This window comes from Schistocerca piceifrons, chromosome 3 (assembly GCF_021461385.2).
Source record: "Schistocerca piceifrons isolate TAMUIC-IGC-003096 chromosome 3, iqSchPice1.1, whole genome shotgun sequence".
In the NCBI taxonomy this organism is placed as follows: domain Eukaryota; kingdom Metazoa; phylum Arthropoda; class Insecta; order Orthoptera; family Acrididae; genus Schistocerca; species Schistocerca piceifrons.
The window spans coordinates 532807338-532834418 of record NC_060140.1 but is presented as its reverse complement, the minus strand read 5'-3'; the positions used below and the strand labels follow the sequence as shown (position 1 = coordinate 532834418).

At 42.0% G+C, this 27081-nt stretch overlaps 1 protein-coding gene and 1 non-coding gene across 2 annotated transcripts in view; both read right to left on the bottom strand.

Annotated features, from left to right (window-relative positions):
- The window catches only part of LOC124789980 (large neutral amino acids transporter small subunit 1), a 361571-nt gene that overhangs the window by 296853 nt on the left and 37637 nt on the right, over positions 1–27081 (bottom strand). The window lies entirely within an intron of this gene.
- Positions 12949–13023, bottom strand: Trnap-cgg. Its single transcript has one exon. It is a non-coding gene; the product is annotated as a tRNA-Pro (tRNA).

Genomic DNA, 27081 nt, shown 5'->3' with positions numbered 1-27081 from the left:
GAAGGCAATGTACAATAATATTGTGGTCCACTAATACTGTCACAACTTCAGTCACTTTGGTAAAGGTAATACAAAGGTGACGAAAAAGATGCTCTTTCATGTGCTTCTGTTCACCGATCTGCCACCATCGCGTCGAAACAGCACTACATCACGTACTGTCAACATAGTCAATCTCGCTTACATGTGGCTGTTGCGTCGGCTGCGACGATCATATTGTAAGCTCGAGGAGGAGCGACCTTGACCGCTGGCCGCCTGCGGATAGCAGACGCAACAGCCTGTCTGCGCGTCGAACCAATGCGGAACAACGAAGGGACTGTCGGCTGCTCCAGTAGCAGGCAGAATCACAGACATCCCTCAGTCCGCCTTTGTCGCTTCCAATTGCCTGCTGCAGACAGCGTACATTACCTCCGCCGAACGTGGCAACAAAGACGAGCCAACCCAAATACATGTAAGAGCGTGTAAATACGAACATATCGTGGCGCTGTTCTCGCTAGGTTATAGTGGAGATTAACTTCGGCAGTAAACCCCAAAAATGGTTTAAATCTAGGAAGAGTTTTCTATGTACCTTGTAGAACCTCACTGATATACTCTTGACATATCTGCAGAAAGAAAGGATCAAGTACCTCAGTCTCTGGCTATCACCAACAAAGTCGCTCCGTGCTTTAGCGAGCAGTGGACGACTTGGTAATATCTCAACATAATGCACACTGAAGTTGGACGATCCAGCGAAAACACGTGTAGGTGGAGCCTCCTGGAAGAACTGATTGTGTATGACTGGACACCTGCAAACTATCACCCACTCACTGCGGTGTGAGCTGGCCAGCTTTTGGTCCAAGACAATATAACCTAATATACAGGATGATTCACCTACCCGCAATGTTATATCTGGCCATAAACCACGCGTGACAGTTTCATACTCTCTCGCTCGCTATGCACAAACTATTAGGCCTATAGAAAAAAATGAACAGAACTTTTCAGTACGAAATTTAATGTAGTTATATTTTTTACTGGGACAAGTTTTAGCTATAAGCCATATTTTTCGAGATATTCGAGAAATACACACGAAAACAACGTTTAAACGCACCCTTCGGGACACTGCCTCCTATCACTGACATAAATTTGCGACTGCACGAATTATTTCCCAAGTTTGACCTTTTTAGACATTCATTGACTGGCTTTATTACACCACCAACTTAGTCCAGCACTTACAAATTGTAAAATTGACGTCTGTGTAAATTTTACTTAAAAATTTTGCGTATTTTAACAGCGTAATATAAACAATTACATCGACAATTCGTCAAGCCGTCTGACTGTTAAACTACCGTGCTCGCAAGGGCTAAGTTTGGATCGAATTTTCAACACAACTACTTTTAGCTTAACGTTTACGAAAGTGGTTTTTCGTTCATTACCCTCACGGGCTCGTTTAAATTAATAATGTTACGAATTAGCCGACTATTCTGGTGTTGTAATAGACCAGTCAATAGAGACAAAAATGGTCGAATATCGGGAACACTTTGTGCTGTCGGAAATTTTTTGTCAGAACTAGGAGGGAGTGCCACTAACAACTTACTAAAACTCCTAACTGGTAAGCGATGGGTGTCTGGTGGAGGTGCGCTTGGATGCCTCGTTTGTATGTTATTCTTGAGTAACCCTAAAACCGTGGCCACCAGCGAAAATTTATCCCGGTACAAATGTTAACTGCATTAAATTTATTTAAAAAATCCTGCTCGTTATTAATATGAGTAATTCAAGAATGTCTCATGAACGTTGCGGGTTGCACAGAACGATAGCGGTAGTCGCATCTGAAAATGGTTCAAATGGCTCTGAGCACTATGGGACTTAACATCTGTGGTCATCAGTCCCCTAGAACTTAGAACTACTTAAACCTAACTAACCTAAGGACATCACACACATCCATGCCCCAGGCAGGATTCGAACCTGCGACCGTAGCGACCGCGCGGTTCCAGACTGAAGCGCCTGAACCACAATGCCACAGCGGCCGGCTAGTCGCATCTGAACCACCCTGTATATTTCCTATTATAGGATGTACCATAGTCATAATGCTTGCGACATGAGCAAATAAATAAAAGCAGTGAATGCAGTGAATTTTCTCACGTCCAAAATATTTTTTTTAATTTTCGTAGTTGCCGAATTTGGACAATTTTTTTAATGGAACTATACACTATTTTCCGTGCCGTTCGAAAGATTTTTGACTTCGGCAGCACAACATGTGTGGAAATTTATCAAATAGTAACAAGACAACATCACCACAAGGACTGTCCCGCCGTATAGAGGTAAGATCCCACAATCGTCTGCACTAGTGTTCCGAACGTGAGCAAACACTCAACTCAAAGACTGTTCGTGTGTGTATTATTATGAGTGTCATATTAAGTGGGTTAATTATTGACCTCCACCATTCATACCTGATATAAAGCGGTATCAGACAGGCAATACTACAAGGTGAATGTTATCTGGACTTCACCCTATCCAACGATCTCAAGATTTTCTATTAAGGAGGTCCGTAATTATCTGTTATATTTATATAGAGTGATTCAGCTGCCCCCACCGATGGTAGGAAACGTATCCAAACAGGCGAGAGCCACGTAGTCTATGGCAGTTCCCCTCTCAGAGCTTTGGGAGACTGTTAGAAAACGGAATCGCCCTGTAAAAACTAGACGTGAGGATTGTCCACGAGTTACACGGTATTTTTGGACTAAGATACACCTTACTTCTGCAATACTTGTTACGTGTCCCATCATTCATTGTGTAATTATAAGTGTAGTAATACAGGTTTTGGGTAAGTTTATTCCATTTATAGTACATGATTTTCCGTAGATGGTTCACAAACGTTTCCTTATAAGTGACTTTCACCATAGGAAACAACGAAATCAACAGGAGATATCAAAACGGTAAATCTGACAATAACCTTCCGGGGGAAAAGTGGCAACACTGTGGAGGTGTTGTACGACAAAAATGAAAGTCGGTAGGCGTGGTTCTGCATCTGAAAGATTATGTCTATTCCATTATTTCGCCAGTCGCTTAAGTGTGGCGTTAGTAGTGCCACTATGAGGATGCAAATCAAATTTGCTTTAAATACACGCTGTAACGGTCGTGAACGTTAGTTACGTTTGACATTGGACGTGGTGAGCTGATGTCACTCAAGAATGCCTTTAAGGTGACAAAGAAGCCATTATAGCAGCTCACTGAGTTCGGACGAGGTCGTGTAATAGGGCTACGAGAAGCTGGATGTCCCTTCGGCGATATTGCAGGAAGACCTGGCAGCAATGTAACAACTGTACGTGACTTCTGCCAGCGTTGTGATGGGAATGTGCGGTCGCAAGATGACCGGGCTCCGGGCGGACAAGTGATTCTACCAGCAGTTGACAATACATTGACAACTGTTGCAAATGTTACTTCAAGAGCAGCACCGAATCAGGCGCCCTGCAGACTGCATTCTACTGAACCAAAAACACCGCCATTTGAGACTTCAATGGTGCCAAATAAGAGTTCACTGGAAGGCTAGGTGAAGGTCTGTTGTGTTTTCTGATGAAAGCTGATTCTGCTTCGGTGATAATAATGGACCTGTGTTGGTTGAAAGTAGGCCAGCTGAGCCCCTGCAACCGACCTCTCTGTGTGCTAGGCCACTGGGCCTACACCTGCAGTTAACGTCCGGATCAAGGAGCACTCTCGTGGTTATCCCACACATCCTTACTGCAAATCTGTACATCAGTCGAGTAATTCGACCTGCTGTGCTGCCATTCATGAACAGCATTCCAGGGGATGTTTGCCGCACGATAACGCTCGCCCATATACCGATGTAACTCAACAGTGTCGACATATTGCCTTGGCCCAGATCTGTCTCCAGTTGAGCACAAATGGGGCATCATTGGACGAAAACTCCAGCGTCATCCACAAACGGCATTAACTGTCCTGTATTGGCCGACCAAGTGCGAAAGGCATGGAACTCAATCACACAAACTGACATCCCGGCACCTGCAGGACCCAATGCTTGCATTCAACATTTTGGCAGTGACATGTTTATTAATGTACCAGCATTTCACGTTTCAAACGTCTTATCTATCTCCTACATTAACCTGTGATCTTGCAATATTAATCACTTAAATATGTTACCTACACAAATGTATTCCCCAAATTTTATTGCTCTAGGTTAATTAACTTTGGTGTTGCGATTTTTTACACCAGTGTATCTGACTCGCACCTTAGATGTGCTAAAGCAGTTCATAAAAATAATTTGCACAGTAGATCTAAAATGTCTTCGTATACTTCACCATTTATTCTGCGACATTTTGACAATGTGATTCACATCTCCAGAACGAACTGGTCACCAGTATTGTCCCGACACATGGGGTGGCACATAATAGGAATCAGCAGGAGCAGCTGACTCACCTAGTACTCTGGCACCATAGTGATTGCATTGTGTCCAGTGCCACTACTTCTAATCTGTGGCAGCATAACTGTTAGGAACTGTAGATACTTGTGACTATTTATAGCCAGATCAATAAAAGAGGCACCAATGACGCAATTCTCCACTGACCGCACCACAAGAGACAGACCAAGGTGACTGTTTATCCATTTCTCCCTGGCAGCAGAGATTTCCAGCTGACCAGTAGACCATACTATCAAGACTGTAGGCTCTTTCAAATGGCGCAGAAAATATTATATGGATCCATTAAAGAAGTGTGTCAATTCGGAGGTTATAAACGTTAAAAAAATTTTGTGTTCGGAAGAAATTTTGACACAGTGCCCGCTATAACTTAGCGAAAACCACACCTCGGTACATTTAATAGCTCTTGATATATATATGGGGTAGCTAGTCCTAGTTGCAATACAGTCTATAACATTTGCCAGTTAGGTATGATGTTCATTTCAACATTTATCTTGTCTTTCAGAACCGTACAGGTTCTAAATTTGAGATGGTGGTAAAACGGTAGAAAACCAATATTTCAGGCAGTCTCGAATGAGCAATGCCAACCATACACATGTTTGAGGTGCTTATGTTTCTAACCATATACCTACGTGCGGATCTACGTTATGGGCTCCACAGAAAAGCAGTTTTTAATCTTCTGTGCTTTGTCCACAGTTGAGCTTATCATTGTTGTCGAAGGTGAAACATTACTTGTTGTTAAAGGGACGTGCTGCTACGTATTTAACGTATAGTGCAGGAGGAGAGGGAAGAGAAGGAAGACGAAAAAACCGGGACGTGTATTCTTTGACATGTTGTGTACTTCGTGGTTGAGATATACGACAGCCATCGTGATTAAGGGCCTCGTTGAAACCTTACAACCGCACGATGTTTGCTTCGGTAAGAACACGCCCATAAGCTTCCCTCATCCCTACCTAATCTGAGCTCGTGCTTCGTATGTAAAGACTGAGTGAAAAATTAGCTCAACGAAACAGATAAAGAAAATATACACATTGTATATCCACAGGTGACTGTCAAGCCACTGGTAACATGAGCTTCAAATCAGAGAACTTGGTGAAGTCACTACAACAATATCATTAGAGAGAAGAATGTACCAAGCTCGGATTTTAAAGAGATGTGACAAGCATGTCAGTTACTAGACTACCAGGCAGAAAGTGCTCCTGTCGTAGCATATAAAGGCGAGTACGTTCCTCTTTAAAAGACTGACAAAAAAGTGGGGAACCAATTGCTTCAGTTCTTATTCCCACTTCCTCATCAAAAATTTTGGCATGTGAACGTATTCGCGCTATTTTAAAACAGAGCATTCTAAATCATTTTACCCAGTCTCTCTTCCTAGATGAACCGTCATACTCAACGTCCCCCTTTTCACTGTCACTGTCTATATACGTACCCGTATACATCCCTCCCACTGCCTCCTATTCTCCGTCACTCTCTTCTTTTGTCTCCACCATACCTCGGCACCTCTGGGTCCAGCTAATTTTTTTCCTCTACACCCACGTGTTTAAAATTTCGGTCCAAAAAGCGTCCTCACTACATGTTAAAGCTCGCTGGTCAGGAACCCCCTCCCCCCTAATCCTATGGTTGGTCTCTACTCATCTGTATTTTTCATCTCTATCGTCTCCTCTCTCCTTTGCTCCCAGGGCTCCTACCTCTATTCATCTCTCTTTCTCTTTTTACTGCGTCTGTCACTGAGCACCAGCACCTCCTCGCATCCATCTCTTTCACTGCCACTTCCTCTCTCCCAGCATCACTGTCTCCTTTCTCTTCCACTCTATATTTTCTCTGCTATTCTCTTCCAACACTAAAAAGCGTAAATATGTTCGCATGCCAAAAGTTTTGGTGAAGAAGACTGAATCCGTATTGAGGCACCTGTTTCCTCACTTTTCTTTCAGAGTCCTTAAAAGAGGAGCACCCTCGCCTTCTTTGTGCTCCGACAGGAGCATTTTTCCGCTGGTACAGCATGATATGCTGCTTATGTAAGACGAATTCTAGAGGTCAATAACCTTCCGACAGCTTATGTACAAACTTCGACACATTCTGTAATTTGACACGTATAAACGTCAAAAAAATGCGCATAATACAAGGTTGACAGAAACTCGTTTGCTTTATATTTTTTCTGGTTACTTTGCTCATCGACCGCAATTAATCGAAAACGTCGGGCTGAAGACATATGTCTTAAGAAAGTACAAATGTTCATGGAAATATTTTACTGAATTTGCAGGCTTTCACACAATTTTTTTACAGTCCTTTTAAGTTTTTTTTCTTTCTTAGCCTGTCTTTCACTGCATTACCATTTTCGGCATATTTGCTTAGGCATGATGTGCTCATTACACAGAGAGAGCACGTCAAACATTCAGTGGCGAAAACCGCCGACTAGTAACATAGTTTGGTGACCTCGTACTCCTTGCAGTTACTCTAGCCCTTTCAGACCCAAATTATTCTCAGCCATGAAAAAAAAATATCTATTCATTGTAATAGGTAAAAATGGGTATTAGAAACATAATAAATCCAACAAAATCACTGAAAACATTTTTATTTACATTTTCCAGAATGTCCATTGTAATGGACAAAGAGTATCAACTGTTGTTACATCCTGCATTGTGGAACATTTTGAAACAATTCCTTCCTTTGACAAAACATATATGAACATTACATTTGTCACAAAATACATGAGTTTTATTCTTACAACTAGGCATTTTACACCTTGAAGCTTCTGTATTATCATGGTACTCAGGAAAATGTCCAGCAAGATCATTCCGAATCTCTGGTGCTGGACGAATCGCAGTTCTTGCTCTTTTTACTTTTATGTCCTGTAAAGCACTACTGGGTCTGCCACGTTTCACTTTGGTACTAGTGCCTATTTTACAAGAGCCTCTCCTATTCTCATCTTAAAATGAAGCAAATCCATTGTCTCTTTCTCTCCCAGTGATTCAGTATTTCTTTTGTATTCCAACCAACTGTTCACACACGCTAAATCTACAGCATGGAACAACATTCTCAATGTCCATTTTCTAGATTTAATAAAAATCCTATACATGCTAATTAACATATCTATTTTGTCAACACCACCCATAGCATGGTTGTAACGATGTACAACTTCAGGCCGTGAGACAGAAACATGTCTTTCTTGATTTTTCCCAGCACTGTACTTCATCTTGACTACCACATCCTACAAAATTTGATGCCAGAACTACTGGTCTGTTGTCAAACCATTTACACATTATCACTGCTTCATTCATGCTCACCACTTCTTCAGAAAAACCACGCCCTTCCTTTTTCAAATCCTTATCACTGGTGAAAGGTACATTTGGCATGCAACATAGTCTTGCTGTTCCTGCTGCATATATATTTTTTATTTTTAATATTTCTAGTAAGTTGAATGTTGTGAAGAAATTATCAAAATATAAATAAGCATGTTCCCTGTTAATTCTCTCAACAAGTTTTAGAACAATAGATGCACCTAAACCAAATTTTCTTACAAAAGCGTTTGAGATTTCTGGAGTATCTCCTTGGTACAACAGAAAGTCATAGCACAGACCACTTCTTCCACATAATAAAAACAGTTTTATACCCCAGGGTTTAGGCTTTCCCTTACAATACTGCTTTACTCATAAATGACCTTTGAAAGGAATCATTTGCTCGTCAACACATAATTCTTCCTCAATCTGTAGTTCCAAACATCTACGTCTAATACAATCATAAATGCGTCTCACTTTGTAAAATTTGTCTTTGCAATTTTCTGGCCTTGCCAAATTGTCAACTACATGGAAATTTGATCTCAGTTGGAAAAATCTCTCTCTTGACATACTTTCCACAAAGAGATCTAAATACAATGCTGAATACCAATACATTCTAACTCTGGGGTATTTCAAGCATCCCATAATTATATGTATATGAAGTCCTAGGAATGCCTTTATTTCCGTTACATTTGTCGGTGTAAATGTTTTCCCATGTTGCAATCCATACATGTTGGTTTTTTCAACCATATTTTCTAAGCAAGCATGAGAAATGTACTCTGAAAAATATTCAATGGGTGTCATATCACACTCTGATGGCTGCACTGAATACTGGTCTGCACCTATAGGTGTGCTTTGGAGTGTAGGCGATTTTCATCTCCATCTAATATCACTTTTTTCAGTAAACAGCCACTCAGATGGAATAATAGAGTCTTCAACATTTGAGTCCTGTGCATAAGTATGATTTTGGTCTTCTTCTGTGCTGCAACTATCGTCCTCCAGTTGTTCCTCTTTGTAGTTTGTGACTACATCAGCACCTAAAAATGACAATGCAGTATAGCAACAACCAGGTCAAAATATATATAATAGTCAGGTGAGATTGATAGTTTTATTATTACATACCAGGTCTAGTGCATTGTGGAATAGATTCTGCATCATCAGGGCCACTTTCATCGTTTTCTGAGAGCTCTAAGTCAGAAACCTCACCTGACATCAGCAAATCCAGTATTTGGAAAGCATCCCTCTCAATATGATAAAATTCTGAAAATCAATACGTCAGATGTAAGCAATTTCATGAACAGTGTTGAAACAAGACGCAAATACCAAGTCTGAAGCAATAACATCAAGTACAACTACTGCAATATTGTACATAAATGCTTGGAATTTTATCTACTGAACCTTTGGTAACATAAAATAAATTAGTTTCGTCCCCTACGATACAAAAAAGGCGCAGTTGCATCACAGAAGTTATTTTCATATAGCAGAGATACATTACAAGCACACAAGTAAAAACAACCATTGGGACTAAATGTCCATTTCAATGGACATCAGTTTTGTAACGTCGATAAAACAGTGATTTTCCGAAGCATGTATCTAATTTTGCTATAGAAAGTATCCAAAACCTTACTAAAACAAATAAAACTTAAAAACAAGGGGAACTCTAGCCTTTAAACACGTAAAATTGGTCGAAATATATACCCACCTTTTACATGCTTCCTCTGTGCGGCCATCTTGTCTCAAACAACGTCCAAATACTTCGTGACTTCACCACTAGATGGCAGGATCGCCCATCAGATTGAACCACAAGACTTCCATTGCGACGTACAAGCAATCCTAAAAACATCTGTGCTCTCAGATATGAGATATTACTCTCGAAAAGTAGTGTCCATTGAAATGGACAAGGGGACTGAAAGGTCTAGAACAATTGCAACGTGTTCATTACGCCAGTTAAAACTACACTTCCTCTGAATGTATATTTCATGCATTAAGTATGGTACCTTCTGGCTCTCGGTTGCAGGTGATGATATCAAAATAAAGTTTTAGAGTTCCCCGAGATCATCATCAAGAACATATGGAACACATTTCGACGACTTGCCACTAATATAAATGATACAAGTCCTCGTCCCAGCAAGTGATACATTTGATACGGTACCCAAAAATCATCGTGTTTCAAATATATCTTCATAATAGATACATATTTTCGAAAACGGTTTGGATCAAATGGCTCTGAGCACTATGGGACTTAACATCTGAGGTCATCAGTCCCCTAGAACGTAGAACTACTTAAACCTAACTAACCGAAGGACATCACACACATCCACGCCCGAAGCAGGATTCGAACCTGCGACTGTAGCGGTCGCGCGGTTCCAGACTGTAGCGCCGAGAACCGCTCGGCCACTCCGGCCGGCGCGAAAACGAGAAAATAGCATTTTTAGATGAATGTCTAAGGAATCTACAGTTAAAATTGGCCATTTTTGTGGCTATTTATTTAAATACTTGGGGCCCACGGTGCAAAAACGGCTACAAACAGGTTACTGTGTTTTTTTTTTTTTTTTTTTTTTAAATACGTACGGTAACTTTGAATCTCCGGACCTCGGTAAAAGATAATATCGACAAACGTTCCCGAGTTCCCCGAGAACGTTGTCTTAAGAACATACGGTAAAAATGTCGATGATCTGCCATGAATATAAATTATAAAAATGGCCATCCCACTATTTGTATTTTTCGTACCAAAAAATCTGAGTTCTTGGGAGGTTTCTCAGGAACCGTCCATGAACAAATGATGCTTTTATAAACCGCCTAAGGTCCACGCTACACCGCACCTAATTCAAATGGGGGAACCGATGTGTTCGATTTGTCTGCGCTGGAAGAAGCGTGTAATGTTTAAATTCTGGTCCTGTTTTGTAAGATAGCTAAAGTATGTCCTTTCTTCCTATAGGTACGCAAATGGTCGATAGGCCAAGGGCTATCCAAAACAGTTACCCTATTGGCTCTGTCATCGATAGAGTCCGACGTATGACCCCCTGATCGATCTGATTTTCGCGAGCGGCTTGTGGAACAGATTGGTACCGTGCACTGTCGTGCACACACCGAAGATTAACCTCGTGTATGATTTACTTTCTTCAGTTGAATATATAAGTATAATAATACGTAGTCAATAAACAACTGACAGATTGATGAAGTCTGTTATTCAACCAGTCTGGTTACCAAACATGAGGCCATTGTTCCAGAAGCGATGCACGGCCATTGTCCGTCGCCTACGCTGCTCGCGGATGCTACTGTACTTTCGCTGTTCGGCGTGGGAGGCCGCCTACCAACCTGGGCCCTCATTCCACCTCATCTTCCTCGTTCTTAAGTGGCGTTCGTCTAACAGACCTGCCAACGCTGTCTGCGTGCAGCGCCTTCCTCAGTACCTGTGCGTGCAGTCTGCCTACTCTCGAGCATTCTTTCTTGCTGCTGCCAAATCTTCCGTTTAGTATGGTAGTGGTGTGATGAGCTCAACCCACAGGAAAAATAATTATCAAAATCTGAAATGTGAAGTCATCCACAATTCTAGATGGAAAACCACACTCTTTGTTATATTTCTCAATTGGTCACGATCCCACTTTGTTTATGAACTGAAAACTCTTAATATTCACGAGAAACTGCTCTGAAATTAACCTGAACCGACAAAATTTTGTATATATTCTCTGAAACTTCAAAGACATCTAAGACAATATCTGAAACGAATTAGAAAAAGCGACAAAATTTCGTGAATCACACACAATACTGTTAATTGCATGAACACTGGGGGGGGGGGGGGGGGGTTCACCATAGATCTACCCACTTTTGAGGATAATCAGTGTCCCTTAATACTACGACTCGTAGCAATACAAAATCAAAAACTTATTACTGGGTAAACAGTCCCTACGTGATTTGACAGCTGACATTTATAATTCACGCTCACGTCAGAAAATGCACCAATACGGGAATAGCAGCTTTTACTTTATTGGTCAGAACGCAAGCAATTATGGCGTTCGCCGTAATTTTCGCGCGACGCCATATTTCGTGACAAAATATTCTTATTAGTCACTGTCATATCTAGTCTCATAACAATACATAAAACTACATAAAATAACTACAATAATTTTGACATGCAAGGAGAATTAGCTCTAATGAGATGATTGTAATTTTATTTTCGTTAGCAGAAAGCAAACAAACTAAACAAAGAATTTATTTGAATAGAGTCTGTAATTCTTATACTTTTAATAAAGAAAGAAAGTTTCTAGGTCAGGGGAGAGCGTTCGCCGAAATCTCTTAACTTTTTGTTGTAGACGAAGCGTTGCGTTGGGCAGCACGATGTCGGCGGGTTACGATGAGAGCAGGATACAGGCAGTTCCGCTGGTTAATCTTCTCCGAACGCAAATAAAGTTCCGGCACAGCTGTATCATTAACCCCGTGGTGATTAACAAACCACAAGACGCCAGTATACGACCGTTGTTGAACATGTCCTCTCTTTCAAAGTACATTACGTAGATAGACATCGCTCGTTTTTACACTTTATGCACTGTCCGTGACGCTATCGTCCATAATTACACAGTTCGTCACGTTCATATAGTCTTAGCCACAAATACACAGTTCATAGAATTGTTCTTGTGTGTGAAGCACACCGTAAACAATGTCCACTCTGTTCTCGCATTTCAACCTTCGACAACGTCACTGAAAGTCTTTTATATTACACAGTTAATTAAAGTCTTCACTTTCACGGCTTGATAGAATGTGATAGACAACAGTTCCACCACCCAAAACCAATACCAGCAAAGTTCATTCGCATAAAAGCACAGTTCGTGTCGGCCACAGCAAAGTATTGTTAGCGGCACTTTCACAGTCCGGTTTATTTGCTCTTTAAGTTCGTTGGCGATGGCATTACATTCCGCAGTATTAACAATCTGGTAGTTCGGTATCACTGTCCATACAATTACGTATGCTTTTCATAAAACACAGTATTATTTTTCCGCGCACGCTTCACAGACACACCATCCACCATCTCTTCTACTACACAACAACCTTTCGACTATCGATATCACTATCGCTGTCCCCTGTCTATAGATGTTATATCGTTATCGTAAATTACGTAAATCTTCATAAATGTTATTGACTGCGTTTTTCACAATTAATAATATTCCAAAAGAGAACTTTACAAACTTTACCACAGGTACAAAGCAAGAAACATTTATCCATTGGCAAACGAAATAATCACAATTACATCTTTACATTTAAAAACCACAGTGTGCCGGACCGAGACTCGAACTCGGGACCTTTGCCTTCCGCGGGCAAGTGCTCTACCAACTGAGCTACCCAGGCTGTGCTTCTTGGGTAGCTCAGTTGGTAGAGCACTTGCCCGCGAAAGGCAAAGGTCCCGAGTTCGAGTCTCGGTCCGGCACACAGTTTTAATCTGCCAGGAAGTTTCATGGTCTTAGTTTTGTAAGCAGCCTCTTCCGTGGTTGAGTTACATTTGCTTAGGATTCCACTTTAGTCGCTCAGGACTGATACTCTGATACTTTACTGTTTACAGTAATTTATCGCAGTATACTCCAAAAACAATCGCTCTTCTCTATTTACAAGAAATACATCCATATCTAATTTGAGAGTCAACTGCCATTCAAGGAATCATCGCAGCGTTCGCCTGAATTAATTAAGAGAAACCACGCAACACACTTATCGGGGAAACCAGAAGGAGATTTTAAATCTTCACCCCTCTAATACCAGCCCAGAAGTCTTCGACGACTGTTTTTTCCTCTTATACTCCATGCCATCACCGCAGACGCAGACACAGCCACAGCGGTTTCTTAGCGTACTTCCTAACCACCGTTGTTTCCTGTCCTTCACATTTAGAGTGAGTGGTCTTTGCTCAGTACACTTTCAAAGGTCTTTGTTCAGTATCAGTCACATCCATCTAGAACATATCATCTGTTGACAGTGGTTAATCTACAATTGAAGCTGCTGAGTGATCTGTCGGTTGGTGAGCTTCCAAGTCTCACACCTATATGGAACCGTTTGTAAATGTTGATCACTACGCCAATCTTAGTCTTTGTAGAGAAGTCACTATAGCACATTTTAACTGTGGCGTATGGTTACTGAATGAACGTCAAATTGGGATGCTTAGCTCCAGATACCATCTGCGTCTATATGTTGTTTGAAACTACCCGCCGTGTGACATCAGTGTCACAATGTTAAAGAAAAGCATTATGCTAGTCAACAGTGCTGTCGAGCGTAGAATCCACAACAATCTCAGTCGTTATTGCGGAAGTGTTACAGAAGGTCGATACAAATAACAGTTTATCGCTGTATAAGGAAAAGACTAATTTATAAAGATTAAACTGACCACTGTCTATAGAGAAATATAATCTTGACATCGGGAATCGAACCAAGGACCTCCGAGAAAACTTCTGTGACGCTTATCTCCTAGACGTTGGAGAGTTATCACGTCACGTGCCATTATGGGAATGAACACAGTCTGCTTCAATTCAATACAAAGATATGTCGGAACTTACGTCTCTCGATACTCTTCGCCTGTAATCAATTATCAGAAATACGTAAAAAGTCCAAGAGATCCGGAAACATCTACTCAGAAGTACTGGCACACTATCAAAATGTTCATGTAAAACAACAGTATTTTACAACAGTGATTTATTGAGTGATGCAAATCCGCCTCATTCGCATAAGGGTTTAACGATTTTTCCTGACGGCAACTAGCGCTTGGAAGCATTTCTGAAATACTCAAGGCAACAGTCGAGCATTGGTAAAATAGAAATGCGGGTTAATCTTGTACAGCTTCCAACAAGTGCGGCAACCCCGGGAATATTTTTTTATGATCCACATTCTCGTAGAAAATAAAGTTACGGGTGGAGGCTTGCACCGTTGCTGCCGCCAGGTGAAACGGGGCAATTAATAAACAACCTTAACACTTGCAAATGAAGATAGCAACGAAAAGAAGAAGAAAAACAGACAACAGTGATATAGTACATTTGGCAGCATCTACGAGTAGAAAACATGTTTTGCATCTTCGAGAGAGTAAACAGATCCAAGGGCAACTGGTCTCCAAGTAAACACCGAGTCAATACGACATGTACACACTTTGAATAAGCATATATTCTGCACTAAACCACGCACTGAAAATGAGACGATGCGATTTTACGCATCTGAAGTGCAAACCGAAAATTTGTGCCAGGGCCAAGATTAGAACCTGGAGTTCCTGCTTTTCGCGTACAGTCGCCTTAAACCATATTCAGTTTTTTATTATTTTTGGCCATCGGTCCAGTTCGTTATCATTCGAGCCGTCCAAAAATTACTAGTGAATTCATGTAGGTAACTAGAATTCTTGGACCAAAAGGATATCGGAGCACACCTCCTGGACGACCTAAAGTCGGAATTTAACTATGTTATCTATGCGGTCCAGGTACACCGGTCGTCCATACGCCGTGTTTTTATTATCATTAAAGAAAAGTTGTAAGGCTAGGGTGACGTGAAAGAAAAGTGTTGCTGAGTGGCAGAACTAAGCTACAAGTGGGGGATACAGCTATTTACTAATATTTCTGATAAATGTTCTAGTAAGACTAACAGAGCATCACGCAGTAATTCGTCTCGCCGGTGAATTTCAGCTGGCCACACACGAGCCGATTTTCTCCTCGGACCAGAATCGCTCGCCAGTTTCGTGGACATCTCTGACGGACTGGGCCAGCCGATCTGGGGTCCATTGCTTCCCACTAACGTTCAGACCCTCTCTATCGGACCTAGCTCTCTTATCTGCCCTTCCTCCAGCAGGCCGCGTCTGTGTGGGGCAAATCGGCAGATTTTCGCGATTTATCCGCGGATCCAGGACTGTCGTGCATCCACGACAGGCCAGAGATCACAGGCGACGAATTTCAGGAGTTGCGAATGTATCTCACTGCAAGTACATTGTACAATGCGGACTTTTATAGGCAATTTATTTATTGTAGTATATTAAAAAAAATGGTTCAAATGGCTCTGAGCACCATGGGACTTAACATCTATGGTCTTCAGTCCCCTAGAACTTAGAATTACTTAAACCTAACTAACCTAAGGACATCACACAACACCCAGTATATTTTCGCACTTTGAAAGTAGTTTGTATCTTCGAGAGAGCGTGTCGAGGACGCTCGTAAGAGAAATGTGGCGGTCGCCGGTTGTTTGAACCTTTGTAAAGAACTGTAAAACAATGGATATATGGGTAATAGCCTACAATAATGAACATAGTACAAACAACATGTTAATGGCGCTCACAGTATTATACTATACTATACTCATCCCCACTCCCTCCTTAAAGAGACATCCATCCTTCTGAGGTTATTTCTGAAACAATTGAAGGTATTTTAAATCAGTCTTTGCTGTCACCAAATGCGTTTCGTTTTATTGGAATGAAGCATCATCTGTGATTTGTAATGAAACACATTTACAATCTGGCTCGTATTCTGCATCTAAAAACAGTTCTTTACAAAGTATTATATCACTTTCGATATATTATGTCCAATTTTCGCTCAATCAGAAAACGCTGTTTGCCCGTTTCTGAGGTATTGCCTCGTTTGGCACTTTTGTTCGTTTTTGTAACGCTTTTATCCACAGGTTGACTACTGTCTAGAAATGTTTCAATCGTCTCTTTGAACGACCTATTTTTTACATTTTTTTGGTGTCATGTTCATGTGTCCGTTGCCACAAACAAGGTATTTCATGCTACATTTCTATAAGTTTTTAGATCTGGTCATTGGACCACTCCCTTTACTAAACTAACAGCAATTAACACTCTCTGCCACTCGAAAAACACTTATTCATCAGCGGCGAATCTCGAATATCACCTACATTTCGCTGGTTGTCATTTCAAAATTTGCTTCTTTTGGCAATGTCACCTTCCTAACATTCTAATGAAGTTAAGTTGCTATTAGGTCAAAAAATTATGAAAAAGCACATTGTGGATATAAAAATAAAAGTGTAATTTTTTCACTTATCTTGTTGTAAAGCCACACTAAACAGCTCTAAGCACCATGGGACTTAACATCTGAGGTCATCAGTCCCCTAGACTTAGAACTACCTAAACCCAACCAACTCACGGACATCACACACATCCACGCCAGAGGCAGGACTCGAACCTGCGACCATTGGTTGGTTGGTTGGTTGAGGTTTAAGGGACCAAACAGCAAGGTCATCAGTCCCTTGTTTCAAATATGCGCCATTCCGCTAATGGGACAACTCAGTAAGGTCAGAACAATAAAACGGAAAAAAGGAAAAAACGTAAAAAGGCAGTCATGTTGTCATTGGTAAAAAACAAAATGAGGGAAGTCGGCAAGAGAACGAACCCAACACTATGCTGAAGCAGCATAGGCAAGACCACCTGTGACTTAAAAGGTACAACTGCCATAATGTAGAAAGTACGTATGGGAATAGAAAGACAAACCAAGCCTTTAAAAAAAGGGTAAAAACAGAGTAAAAGGGGAAGAAAAGAGGAATTCGGTCAGGGAGGTGAATCAGGAATCTCCTAACACTGCTTACAGTGGGAGACACCCAAACACTCATCGCCCCGCCCCAACACCAGAGAGAGATTAAAAACCTTAAAACTGAGAATAAAAACCACTTTCCCGGAGGAAACCGAGAGCCAGAGAGACCATCCGGGAATCGTCAGCCAACATCATAGTGGGGGTGGCTCATCACGCAAAAGAAAACCATGGGTCAACCGAGTATGGCCAATGCGGAGACGACACAGTGTGGTCGAGTCCTTTCGGGAGATGCGAAAGGAAGAACGCCACGGGCCTGGTGTCACCTTAATTGCACGAAGTTTATTAGACAGGGGAGTAGCCTACCAAGAATTGCCCCATGACTGTGCGAAGTGGGATTTGATGTGAAGCCGTAAATCCGCTGCAGGAGGGGCTACAGAAAACGGGGATAAGTAACTGCTCCCCCAGCCAAACGATCTGCGAGCTCATTACCCGGGATACCCACATGGCCAGGGACCCAAAGGAAGTCAATAGAACAAGCAGCACGGTGAATATCAGCGAGATGGTCATGGATGGCAGAGACCAAGGGACCTGCGACCGTAGCAGCAGCGCGGCTCCGAACTGAAGCGCCTAGAACCACTCTGCCACAGCGGACGGTTAAAGCCACACTAATTCACTTTTCACCAGCTGTAGATAAGGAAGCTCCACTTGTTTACCATATGACAAAATACTCTCCTTTCAGCGTGCTATCATTTACTAAAAACTCGCTTCTGTATCTCTAACCGTTTGTGAGATATGGGGGGTGTTATGAGTATTGCATTCTTGCTTTATCGCTGGCACCGTGATCGCAAATTAGTGTGGTACGTAACATCAGTTTTCTCGAGATTGGTGATAGATAGAGACTTCCAAGTCTAAGGAAAAATTCAGTACGTTAAGCTAAATTTCATATGCAGCTATATATGGTCTAATACGCACCAAACGCAAATTCATAGCGACCCCTACTTTCCACCAGAGCCCAAGACAATCCGATGAAGAACACGCCCGTCTGAGGTCTGTATAGTTACCCGCCTGGCGCCAGCCAAATTATTGGAATGAATGTATTGTTATTACCGATAGGAACATTCCGAGAGTAGACAGCCAACTTCGTGGTGCATTGTCTTTGGAACGCATTGATGTTCCCTCAAATACAGGTTTTCACACAGGGAAGAACGTTTTTCAAAATGCAGACAGACATATATCAAATGGCAATAACAGACAGTTTTAACCAGTATACGTAGAGCATATTCGTGGATTTTTATTATTAGGCTCCTATGATGAACGTTTCACATGGATCGGTATTGGATTATTCTTTGAGCGGCCAGGAACTGGAATGTGGGATAGATAGTAGTTGGTTATACATAACCACACAGCAAATAACTAACTCCGCACCTCGTAAATGCCGACTCGCTTAATAGTAAGGCAACTGAAACTTCGTGGCAGATTAAAACTGTGTGCCGGGCCGAGAATCGAAAAGCGAAGGTCCCGAGTTCGAGTCTCGATACGGCACACAGTTTTAATCTGCCGGGAAGTTTCATATCAGTCCACACTCCGCTGCAGAGTGAAAGTTTCATTCTGGAAACATACCCAGGCTGTGGCTAAGCCATGTCTCCGCAATATCATTTCTTCCAGGAGTGCTAGTTCTGCAAGGTTCGTAGAAGAGCTTCTGTGAAGTTTGGATGATAGGAGACGATGTACTGACTAAATTAAAGCTGGGAGGACGGGTAGCGAGTCGTGCTTGAGTAGCTCAATCGGTAGAGCACTTGCCCGCGAAAGGCAAAGGTCCTGAGTTCTACTCTCCGCCTAGCACACGAACTGCCAGGAAATTTCGTATTAAAAATTTCATTCTATTAAAGCAACTGTTTGTGACAAGCAGGAAGTATGATGATGAGCGGGAACATTGTGACTACCTGGTAAACAGCGTATTGGTCGACCTTTGGAACGCAATGCAGCAGCCATTGTGCGTGGCGTGGATGTGACACGTGATTGAGGCTGGCAGGTACACTGGCCCTCGTCGTTAATTGACAGGATACATCCCAGCCGGGACAGGCGCGGCTTCCCGAATCCCGGAAGCGGAGTACTTATGAGCTCGGCTATCCGGCACGTTTCAGTGTTCATATAAAAAAAAATGTAAAACAATTTTAACAGTTTCTGTGATGATAGTTTCCAGTGGACTATAAGCTTAGAACTACAGTGGCTATATGTGTCAGTTTTCGCCGACAGTATAGCTGGGTAGCTAGTCACCGTGAAAAGTTTAATATGTGGGCTTCTGTGACTTTTCATGCTTTCCGACGGATCTGGTGCAATTATACTTCTCGGTTTTGCCGCCGGATCGTATTGTGTAAATCGCACGATATTTCATCGATGCAACTGCTCGATATACAGTAGGTATTTACACAATACGATCCGACGGCAAACCCGAGAAGTATATTTGCTTGTGGGCTTTTGGTTTGTAAGACTGCAAGTAATGCGATAATCACGTGCGTTTTCTTTGTTACTTATGCGTGGATATGATACTAAGCAGCACTATGTTGAGCTGGTGTTAAATTTTATGACTGCTTCTTTCTGTGTCCCATGTAAGTATCGCCGAAATGTGAAGCTCTACACTGGTTACGCATTGACGAAGATCTGCTATGCAGTCACAGGCCCATGTTTGTGTGCCACAACAAAACTTAACGAATACGGCAACGTTTCCGAGCACTTCTTCCACAAAAATTATAGCATTTCATCGCACCAACTTCGCTGCTACGCTGCTGTCAACCATGCACTTGTCTGCTGCGTACTCGTACAGTTAGCTATGAGCGTGTGGCGGTTTTGTATGGAAGTCGAAATAGATAGCTTTTATATCAATCGCCGGAAGTTCTCATACACTAATCTTATTGTGCGTTTTCCTTACTTTCTGAAAAAAAGTGTGTTTATTGCTGTACGTGTCGATGAAATAAATTTTTGGCTATGGCTAAATAGCTCTGCGACCATTTCACATTAGTGTTCAACGATTACATTTAGTGAAACGGCGGCTAGAATGGACTGGCAGGAAGTACGGTCCGCTTTGCGTTTCTCGAGTTTGTCATTAGACAGCGAACACATGCAGAGCTCGGAATAAGGCGCAGACATCACTTTGCCATTTGCTAGAACACGAGTGAGGTAACTGTTCAGTTTGTGTCGCAATTTTGTTTTAGACTGTCGAAACTTGTGAGCACTGTAATTTTCAGCGCTTTGTACGTTGAAGGTAAAAAGTAATGTGGAATACTAGTATTAATTTTGAAGTATTCTAATGTAGATCGTATCGTAATAATGAAATTCCACTCACTTAGGCTAGTTTCTGTTTCCGCCATGTTTTAATGTGCGTGTCAGTCGGGTAGTATGGGCCATATTTGTGTCGCAGGATATGGGTTATACAGTAAAACTTGCTCATATCGGCACGTGTATAATTCGGAAATCTGCCCAAACTGTACAAGTATTTCAGTTCCGACGCCTTCGGTGCACTTTTATATGCTGATTTTTTTGAATAAAACGGAAAGTGCCTAACGCGGAAACGGAAAGCAAATATTAGAATGTACTTAATAATTCATTGTATAATACAGAAAAGAGCCTGTACAGTACTACTGTATTACAGTAGTAGGACGGTACTTTCAACACATCTGTTAAGCGGCGCAAAACCAAGAAAAGAGGTACAGCGCAGCGCGGCGCTGCTGATGTTGACCTAAAACCGCGCCGCTCTGTGCAACAACGAATAAGTTACGCTCAATGTTGGTACAGTACATCAAAGGAAACGGTTCGTTCGTCAGCGCTCTGTTTGTCGGCCTTCTAGTTATCCTCATTATTGACGCACGCCGACGCGTGCAGGTACATTGTTGCGCATCTATCAACACTCTGCTGCAACATGCGCAGTGAAAGAGGTGGGTATTGTCCCGTTAAACAATGGTTTTACCCGGCAAGTTCATTATTTTCTGCCAATAACATGATGTTGAACAAACGGTATGTATCATTAACACTTAACGAAAAGATTAATGTAATCGACTCGAGTGAGAAAGACAAACTCTCTGTGCGCGAAAATATGTTGCGTTCCAAATGTAGTAAAACAAAATTTATGAGACCTTAAGAAGCAAGGACGTGTCGTGTGACTGGGGCCTCCCGTCGGGTAGACCGTTCGCCGGGTGCAAGTCTTTCGATTTGACGCCACTTCGGCGACTTGCGCGTAGATGGGGATGAAATGATGATGATTAGGACAACATAACACCTAGTCCCTGAGCGGAGAAAATCTCCTACCCGGCCAGGAACATTCTGTCGCGCTGACCAGTCAGCTACCAAGGGCGGACAGAAACAAGGATAAGATTCGGGATCAATTAACGAAATGGAACGGGCAGATGAAAAAGGTGAAGAAGACTGGAAATGAAGAAATTAATTAAATAATGTGGGAATGGTTCGTAAGTGCACATGCGAAAAACTTACCTTTATCTAGACGCATGTTGCAGAGTGAGGCTCTGATAGTCGCTTAAGAGTTTGAAATTACAGTGTTTAAGGCATCCACAGGATGGCTGGATAGTTTCAAAGCGAGGCACAACATCGTATGGGATGAAGTGTGAGGGAAAGCTAAGGATGTGCAGGAAAGTGTAGCTGCAGAATGGAAGACAATACTGTCCAACTTAATTGTGAATTATGACCCGAAAGGCGTGTTAACTGCCGATGAAACGGGACTGTTTTATCGCGCGCTGTCTTCAAAATCGCTAGCAATTCGAGGTGAAAAGTGCACCGACGGAAAAATGCCCAAGGGAAGACACGCGGTACTACTATGTGGAAACATGTTAGGTGAAATGTAGAAGCCACTGGTGATTGGAAAGATGACAAAACCGCGTTGTTTCAAAGACAGACGTCAGTAAGCTCCCAGTCACACGGCGAAGTAATAAAAAGTCTTGGATGGTAAGTGGGCTTATGGAAGAATAGCTGCGCTCTTTCAACGCCAAAATGAAAAAGGGAAATCGCCACGTTCTCCTTTTCCTAGACAATGCAACCTGCCACCCGAAAGTAACGTTATCGAACGTGAAATTGGCTTGGTTCCCTCCAGGTTCAACCAGCCTCAAACAACCCATGGACCAGGGGGCTATTAACACATTCAAGTGTCATTTAGACGATTACTGATGCAATCTTTTGTTCTCAGTGTTGAAGAAGCGGAAAGTGCGTTTGCTCTTGGGCGTTCAGTTTCTGTCCTGGGTGCAGTAAATCTGATTGGCTTGGCAGTAAAGGAAATAAAACCTGAAACTGTCACAAAGTGCTTCAACAAAGCGGGGTTTAGGGAACAAGAACAGGACACTTCTGTGGCCATCGAAGTTTAAGAAAATGCAGCAACAATTGCTGAATTAATGAAAACGCGAAACTTTTCATGTAGTGCAGATGTTTACATTCGTAGTGATGACTTTCTGGCAACTCACTCCAATTTCACTTCAGCAACAGATTTAATAGGATGAAGAACAAGAAGGAAAGGAAGAAGAAGAGGAGCAAAATGTTGTACCCAGAAAAATTAATACGCCTGAAGAAGCCACTGCATGCATAAACGATGTTACGTAATTTGTAGCATACAGAAATTCTCCCAACTTGTTGGAACTATTGTATGTTGCTAAAAATTGCCTAGAAAAAAAAAAAAAAACAATTTTGAACAGAAAATTAAAACAAGTTTCCCTCCTTCATATGTGGCGCAAAAAGTGAAAAGTAAAGCAAATAAACATCGGAATAATATGTACGTACATACAATAATAAACGAATTTAAAGTACGAGAAGCCGGTCGTGGTGACCAAGCGGTTCTAGGCGCTTCAGTGTGGAACCGCGCGACCGCTACGGTCGCAGGTTCGAATCCTGCCTCGGGCATGGATGTTTGTGATGCCCTTAGGTTAGTTACCACCCCCCCCCCCCCCCATGAACCATGGACCTTGCCGTTGGTGGGGAGGCTTGCGTGCCTCAGCGATACAGATAGCCGTACCGTAGGTACAACCACAACGGAGGGGTATCTGTTGGAAAAATGGAAATGTCGTGTGGCTAGGGCCTCCCGTCGGGTAGACCGTTCGCCTGGTGCAGGTCTTTCGATTTGACGCCACTTCGACGACCTGCGCGTCGATGGGGATGAAATGATGATGATTAGGACAACACAACACCCAGTCCCTGAGCGGAGAAAATTTCCGACCCAGCCGGGAATCGAACCCGGGCCCTTAGGATTGACAGTCTGTCACGCTGACCACTCAGCTACCGGGGCGGACAGGGTATCTGTTGAGAGGCCTGACAAACGTGTGGTTCCTGAAGAGGGGCAGCAGCCTTTTCAGTAGTTGCAAGGGCAACAGTCTGGACGATTGACTGATCTGGCCTTGTAACAATAACCAAAACGGCCTTGCTGTGCTGGTACTGCGAACGGCTGAAAGCAAGGGGAAACTACGGCCGTAATTTTTCCCGAGGGCATGCAGCTTTACTGTATGGTTAAATGATGATGGCGTCCTCTTGGGTAAAATATTCCGGAGGTAAAATAGTCCCCCATTCGGATCTCCGGGCGGGGACTACTCAAGAGGATGTCGTTATCAGGAGAAAGAAAACTGGCGTTCTACGGATCGGAGCGTGGAATGTCAGATCCCTTAATCGGGCAGGTAGGTTAGAAAATTTAAAAATGGAAATGGATAGGTTAAAGTTAGATATAGTGGGAATTAGTGAAGTTCGGTGGCAGGAGGAACAAGACTTCTGGTCAGCTGACTACAGAGTTATAAACACAAAGTCAAATAGGGGTAATGCAGGAGTAGGTTTAATAATGAATAGGAAAATAGGAATGCGGGTAAGCTACTACAAACAGCATAGTGAACGCATTATTGTGGCCAAGATAGATACGAAGCCCACACCTACTACAGTAGTACAAGTTTATATGCCAACTAGCTCTGCAGATGACGAAGAAATTGAAGAAATGTATGATGAAATAAAAGAAATTATTCAGATAGTGAAGGGAGACGAAAATTTAATAGTCATGGGTGACTGGAATTCGAGTGTAGGAAAAGGGAGAGAAGGAAACGTAGTAGGTGAATATGGATTGGGGCTAAGAAATGAAAGAGGAAGCCGCCTGATAGAATTTTGCACAGAGCACAACTTAATCATAGCTAACACTTGGTTTAAGAATCATGATAGAAGGTTGTATACATGGAAGAACCCTGGAAATACTAAAAGGTATTAGATAGATTATATAATGGTAAGACAGAGATTTAGGAACCAGGTTTTAAATTGTAAGACATTTCCAGGGGCAGATGTGGACTCTGACCACAATCTGTTGGTTATGACCTGTAGATTAAAACTGAAGAAACTGCAAAAAGGTGGGAATGTAAGGAGATGGGACCTGGATAAACTGAAAGAACCAGAGGTTGTACAGAGTTTCAGGGAGAGCATAAGGGGACAATTGGATGGAATGGGGGAAAGAAATACAGTAGAAGAAGAATGGGTAGCTCTGAGGGATGAAGTAGTGAAGACAGCAGACGATCAAGTAGGTAAAAAGAAGAGGGTTAGTAGAAATCCTTGGGTAACAGAAGAAATATTGAATTTAATTGATGAAAGGAGAAAATATTAAAATGCAGTAAATGAAGCAGGCAAAAAGGAATACAAACGTCTCAAAAATCAGATCTACAGGAAGTGCAAAATGGCTAAGCAGGGATGGCTAGAGGACAAATGTAAGGATGTAGAGGCTTATCTCACTAGGGGTAAGATAGATACTGCCTACAGGAAAATTAAAGAGACCTTTGGAGATAAGAGAACCACATGTATGAACATCAAGAGCTCAGATGGAAACCCAGTTCTAAGCAAAGAAGGGAAAGCAGAAAGGTGGAAGGAGTATATAGAGGGTCTATACAAGGGCGATGCACTTGAGGACAATATTATGGAAATGGAAGAGGATGTAGATGAAGATGAAATGGGAGATACGATACTGCGTGAAGAGTTTGACAGAGCACTGAAGGACCTGAGTCGAAACAAGGCCCCCGGAGTAGACAAAATTCCATTGGAACTACTGACGGCCTTGGGGGAGCCAGTCCTGACAAAACTCTACCATCTTGTGAGCAACATGTATGAAACAGGCGAAATACCCTCAAACTTCAAGAAGAATATAATAATTCTAATCCCAAAGAAAGCAGGTGTTGACAGATGTGAAAATTACCGAACCATCAGTTTAATAACCAACAGCTGCAAAGTACTAACACGAATTCTTTACAGACGAATGGAAAAACTAGTAGAAGCCGACCTCGGGGAAGATCAGTTTCGATTCCGTAGAAATACTGGAACACGTGAGGCAATACTGACCTTACGACTTATCTTAGAAGAAAGATTAAGGAAAGGCAAACCTACGTTTCTAGCGTTTGTAGACTTAGAGAAAGCTTTTGACAATGTTGACTGGAATACTCTCTTTCGAATTCTAAAGGTGGCAGGGGTAAAATACAGGGAGCGAAAGGCTATTTACAACTTGTACAGAAACCAGATGGCAGTTATAAGAGTTGAGGGACATGAAAGGGAAGCAGTGGTTGGGAAGGGAGTAAGACAGGGTTGTAGCCTCTCCCCGATGTTATTCAATCTCTATATTGAGCAAGCAGTAAAAGAAACAAAAGAAAAATTTGGAGTAGGTATTAAAATCCATGGAGAAGAAATAAAAACTTTGAGGTTCGCCGATGACATTGTAATTCTGTCAGAGACAGCAAAGGACTTGGAAGAGCAGTTGAACGGAATGGATGGTGTCTTGAAGGGAGGATATAAGATGAACATCAACAAAAGCAAAACGAGGATAATGGAATGTAGTCGAGTTAAGTCGGGTGATGCTGAGGGTATTAGATTAGGAAATGAGACACTTAAAGTAGTAAAGGAGTTTTGCTATTTGGGGAGCAAAATAACTGATGATGGACGAAGTAGAGAGGATATAAAATGTAGACCGGCAATGGCAAGGAAAGCGTTTCTGAAGAAGAGAAATTTGTTAACATCGAGTACAGATTTGTGTGTCAGGAAGTTATTTCTGAAAGTATTTGTATGGAGTGTAGCCATGTATGGAAGTGAAACATGGACGGTAAATAGTTTGGACAAGAAGAGAATAGAAGCTTTTGAAATGTGGTGCTACAGAAGAATGCTGAAGATTAGATGGGTAGATCACATAACTAATGATGAAGTATTGAATAGGATTGGGGAGAAGAGAAGTTTGTGGCACAACTTGACCAGAAGAAGGGACCGGTTGGTAGGACATGTTCTGAGGCATCAAGGGATCACCAATTTAGTATTGGAGGGCAGCGTGGAGGGTAAAAATCATAGTGGGAGACCAAGAGAAGAATACACTAAGCAGATTCAGAAGGATGTAGGTTGCAGTAGGTACTGGGAGATGAAGAAGCTTGCACAGGATAGAGTAGCATGGAGAGCTGCATCAAACCAGTCTCAGGACTGAAGACCACAACAACAACAACATAGGTTAGTTAGGTTTATGTAGTTCTAAGTTCTAGGGGACTGATGTCCTCAGATGATAAGTCCTATAGTGCTCAGAGCCATTTGAACCATAAAGTACGAGTAATAATGTAGAAATGCTGTGTTATCAATAAGTGTAATAGTGCAGTGTTCTAGTGCCCAATACACAGCAAATGAACTGTGCTGAAGTGAAGGTATGCATAATTAAAAATTTTGACTGTACTTTTGTGCATGATACCTGGACGAATTTTACGTAGGCCAGTGAGTTCTGTGTAATCCGGAAACTCGTCCAATCTGGAAAATTATTTTAGTCCCAAGCGATTCTGTTTTGAGCAAGTTTTACTGTAGAAGTGAATCTTTTCTTTGTTTTTAGGACACGATACCATACCAACATGCAAGACGAAGCTTGCCAATGAGTGTCGAGGGGAGTGGT